The 4,962-nt window shown below is 44.9% G+C and overlaps 2 pseudogenes; one reads left to right on the plus strand and one right to left on the minus strand.

The window, feature by feature from the left end:
- Positions 1-505: 505 nt before the first annotated feature.
- LOC108521075 (calponin-2 pseudogene) lies at positions 506-1,416 on the minus strand (annotated as a pseudogene).
- Positions 1,417-2,905: 1,489 nt separating this feature from the next.
- LOC108521074 (glucoside xylosyltransferase 1 pseudogene) lies at positions 2,906-4,089 on the plus strand (annotated as a pseudogene).
- The last annotated feature ends 873 nt before the right edge of the window (positions 4,090-4,962 follow it).

A 4,962-nucleotide genomic window follows, 5' to 3' on the forward strand; every position in this document is an offset into this window, starting at 1 on the left:
TAGCATCGCGGCCGGACCTCCTCTCTCAGCGGACTCATTTTCCAGCACCCCCTCCACTGTCTCTGCCCAATTCCTCGGGGAAAAAAGTATTTCTTTTTTCTTTTGATAATACTTCCTGAAACGTTTGCAGGTACAGAAACCACAAACTGATTGACTGACAAAAGGGGGAAGAGGAGAGGCAACCAGAAACCTTGGGGGACCCGTTCCCTCCATACCCAGGTCTCTTCTCCCCAGCACAGCTTAGCCCACAGCCTGGAGGTGCCAGTGGACACCCTCACCCTACAGGCATCCGGACATGGCCTTGACCTCTTCTCCCACAACCCAGTGGCTCAGTCCTGAGAAGGAACCAAAGTAAGAGGGGAAAAAGCCCTGCTGCCTGATCCCGCGCTGCCACTCACAGACCCTCGGTTGATTGGCAGGACTGAACAGGTTAAAAGAAAAGAAAACAGAAAGACCCAAACACCCAGACAGAAAGACCATGTGCGGAGAGAGCGTGCTGGGAGCCTCAGTAGCCGGCCTCCTCCTGGGATATTCAGGGGCCTCCCCTGGGCCCAGGCAGTCGCTGGCATCCGAGGGAGCCCTGTGGGCCACTGAGCCTTGTGGACAGTACTTGGGGTCATATTTCTGCCAGCCCAGGCTGAAGACTTGGCCGCTCTGGTTGGCGCCCTGCGTGTAGCCCGTCTGCAGGAACATGGCGTTATCACACTTGTTGATTCCCAGCTTGGTGTCACAGATGTGCCGCCCGTCCCAAGAGCCGTCATGCGCACCTGACTGACCACTTATTTGTGCCCATCTGGAGGCCGATGGTCGAGTGGTCCATGGGGCAGGATGTGGTTCTTGGGGTCGTAGAGATGCCTCCTCGCGCCATATGCGGTCGTGTCTGGCTGGCTGGAGCATTTGTTGGTGCCCTTCTGCAGCTCGATGTCGCAATGTCCCGCCTTCATAATGGCGTATTGGAAGTTCCGCTCCTGCTTCTCCGAGTACTTGTCACCGATGTCCTCCCTGCTCTGTAGCCCCTTAGTCTTGGCCTTCCCTGCCAGGGCGAGAAGAGACACCTGCACCTGTCTCACGTTCCCACTCTCAAACAGGTCGTTGGCCTCAAATAGGTTCACGGGGTTCATGCTGTAGCTGACCATGGCCTTGGTGAAGTTGGAGAAGTTTTCTAGCCGGTGCCAGTTCTGCAGGGAGCGGCTGATCTTGGGGACTGAGCCTGCTGCAGCTTGTTCATGAGTGTGCCTAAGACAATCCCGTCCTTCAGGCCTTTCTGGAAGTCGCGCGGATGAAGCGGCTGGTGAGTCCCTCCATCCAGCTGCGGAGCTCTGCCTTCTTCTGGGCGTCATATTTGGACGGGAGCCAGTTCTTGACCTCCGCAAAGAGCCTGTAGGAGCGGCCCTTGCTGAGCTGTGTGGAACTCATGACTGGAGGGCGCGGCAGCGGGATGGGACAGGACCGGACGGGGTCACTAAGTCTTTTGCTAGTTTGCAATATTTTGTTTTCACCACACCATTGTTTTAGTACATATGTGTACATATGTTTTGAGTATTTAAAAAATGTGTTAAAAGGTTAGACATCTCCCATTTTACCTTCCCTTTTACCTTACATCCACACAGACGCACACGCATATACACATACTGACCAAAATTAATTTAGATGTACAAATGGGTTATTTGAATCCACAAAAGTCAATCTATATTAGTTAAAGTGTCATGCCAGTGCGAATTATTTTATAATACTTTTAAGAAGAAAGAACTTCCAGCTGGGTGCGGTGGCTCATGCCTGTAATCCCAGGCATGATTTTGGGATTTTGGGAAGCCAAGGGGTATGTATCACGAGGTCAGGAGTTCAAGACCAGACTGGCCAAGATGTCGAAACCTTGTCCCTACTAAAATAGGAAAAAACTTAGCTGGGCATGGTGGCACGCGCCTGTAATCCCAGCTATTCGGGAGAGTGAGGCAGAGAATTTCTTAAACCTCGGGAGGCAGAGGTTGCAGTGAGCCGAGATCGCCCTGCTGCACTCTAGCCTGGGCGACAGACAGGGAGTCTGTCTCAAAAAAAAAAAAAAAAAAAAAAAAGGAATAGAAAAGAAAGAACTTTTCTACTTTTTTGAAGAGATTATTCTGTATCCATTTTATAATTTTATGGCCACCACAAAAGATGTGTCAAATCACAGAGTGAAATTAATAAGTGGTAGTTTAAAATGTTGAATTCTGGCCGGGTGTGATGACTCACGCCTGTACTCCCAGNAATAATTTTGGCCGGGTGTGATGGCTCATGCCTGTACTCCCAGCACTTTGGGAGGCCGAGGCAGGTGGATCACCTGAGGTTGGCAGTTCGAGACCAGCCTGGCCAACATAGTGAAACCCTTTCTCTACTAAAATTATAAAAATTAGCCAGGCATGGTGGCACAAATCTGTAATCCCAGCTACTCAGGAGACTGAGGAAGGAGAATGACTTGAACCCTGGAGGCAGAGGTTGCAGTGAGCGGAGATTGTGCCACTGCACTCCAGCCTGGACGACAGAGTGAGATTCCATCTCAAAAATAAAATAAAATGTTAAATTTTTACAAGTCATTGTTCCTATTCTAATTTTTGAATGCAACCACTGCGTCTTACAAAACAGTCTCGTTAAACTATTTTGCTGTATGGCTCTTTTATGTTTAATAAAAGTAAGAGCCTGAAAAACGGCTGTGTTCTGTAAAATTGAATTACTTTCTACCCAGTTCGCAGTGTTTTATCTTTATATTCAAATATATATAAATGACTGATTGATGAAATTTTTTTCTTTTAAACACTGCTGCTGAATCCATGGAGAAAAAAATGGGTAAATTTCCAGAAGTAGGCTCCCTCCGCTCCAGTTCGCCCCGGCGGGCGCGGCCAGACAGAGACTGAGGAGTGCGGCTGGGGCGATGTGGCGCTACCCACAAGCCTTCACCCAGCTCGCCTTGTCCCTGGAGGAAGGAGCAGGAGGCGGTAGCGGGAAGTCACAGGCTGCGGTGGCTTCCTGCTCGCTGGCGGAGGAGGCGGTGCTGTGAGCCGCGCCGGCAGCGCGGACCCCGTGGCGCATCCCGGCGGGTGGGACAGGTGTAGACTGAAAATACAGCCTTGAGAAAATGCATCTAGCTGTAGTTGCCTGTGGTGAAAGACTGGAAGAAACTGTGACCATGTTGAAGTCAGCTGTCATTTTCAGCATCAAACCTCTTCCATTCCAGATTTTTGCTGAAGATCAGCTACGTCATAGCTTTAAAGGAAGATGTGACGGGGGTCCTTTCTACAAACATTTAATTATATAATATACCCCATAACCTTTCCAAGTGAGAATGCAGCAGAGTGGAAAAACTAAACCACGTGCTTCGCAGAGATTGTTCTTGCCTTTAACCCTGAAAGAAGTTGACTCCCCATTGTCTGCCGACACTGATAGCCTTTTTAATTTTTTTTTTTAAACCACACGTTGATGATATTTGGTCTTTGTTAAAGGAATTTAATTCCACACAAGTTGCTGCGATGGCACCAGAACATGAGGAGCCTAGAATAGGACGGTATAGTCTCTTTGCTAGGCATCTATACTGTGGAAAAGCTGAAGTAAACTCTGGAGTTACGTTGACAAACATGACTCGAATGAGAAGAAAGTGTTTCAAGAATGATATGACAACCGTGAGACTACAATGGGGAGATACACTTATGACATGGCTTAAAAAATACAAACGAAACATGACACGGGCGATCAAGATCTGTTAAATCTTATGTTTTTTCATCCTCCAGAAAGCCTTTTTGTTTTCCTGTGTCAATGGAAGTGTCATTCAGATCATACTCTATATGGAAGCAGTTGCCAAGAAGCAGAAGCAAGAATCTTTATTCTTCATGGGAACGGGGGTGTTTACCATCATGAAAAGCCACCAGCATTTAGAGCTATTTATGAAGCACTGAGAAGTTGTTCTTTTAAGATGACAACGTTCATTCCTTAATAAAACCTTTAGAACTGGAACTACAAATAACAGTGCATATATGCCCTGGAAACATTTACAAAATATTTATCAAACTACTAGCAAAAAGCGTAAGAGATCGTTATTGCAGATCACCAAAGGAAAGGTGATTCTTGGTGCCTGCTACATCAAATGGATGAAAACAGCAAAGCATCAGATTATAAGTGTGAAGGAATCGTCTTGGGTGAAGCATTAAGGAAGGAAATATTCATCTCCAGAATTTTTTTTTTTTTTCCTAAATAGGCTGAATGAGCAGTATTTTCAGGTAATGAAGAATAAGTTAAAATCTTGGTCTCCAACAAAGAAGCATTTTTGGTCTCTGATGTTTTGTAATGTTACTTACTATCATTCCAGTATTGATGAAAATATTATTGAATGGTTTTAGCCTGCAAACTTCTGTTGACTCATACTCTCAAGTAAGAGTGGTGGGGCTGTGAAGATGGAGAAAATGTACCTCAAACACAGTGCAAACACTCAGACTGTGAGTAGGGCAATAATTTTATGTCAGCTCTACTTCAATTAAAATGTATAAAAAAAAGTTTGTTTACAGGAGCAGAAACGGTTATATTTCTAAAGAAATGTGATGTAACCAATGTAATCATTGACAATCTATGCGTACTTTTATACATTTCATCTCTGTTTTAAAATATTTTTATGAAAATCATGTTTAAAATTGTTTTTAGATTATAAGTAAGCTGCATGTTAAAAATTGAGCTGTATAAGAAAGAGGAAATAGAGTGAAAACTTTGGTGTTTTAATCTGTGTATTTGTGTGTGTGAGAGAGAGAGAGAGAGAGAAAGAGAGAGAAATTCAGTGTTTTCATTTTGTATGCATTAAACTGTCTTGTCAAAACTCAGATCTAAGATTGTTCAGTAGATATATGGGAAAATTTTTTTATCACTTTAAATTAAAAATTTCAGCTTTACTGGGCATTCTGGAAGAAAATATGCTGTGCTGATGATAAAGTGAGAACCTTAAGAGTA

The sequence above is a fragment of the Rhinopithecus bieti genome, unplaced genomic scaffold (genome assembly GCF_001698545.2).
Source record: "Rhinopithecus bieti isolate Rb0 unplaced genomic scaffold, ASM169854v2 scaffold_57494, whole genome shotgun sequence".
In the NCBI taxonomy this organism is placed as follows: Eukaryota; Metazoa; Chordata; class Mammalia; order Primates; family Cercopithecidae; genus Rhinopithecus; species Rhinopithecus bieti.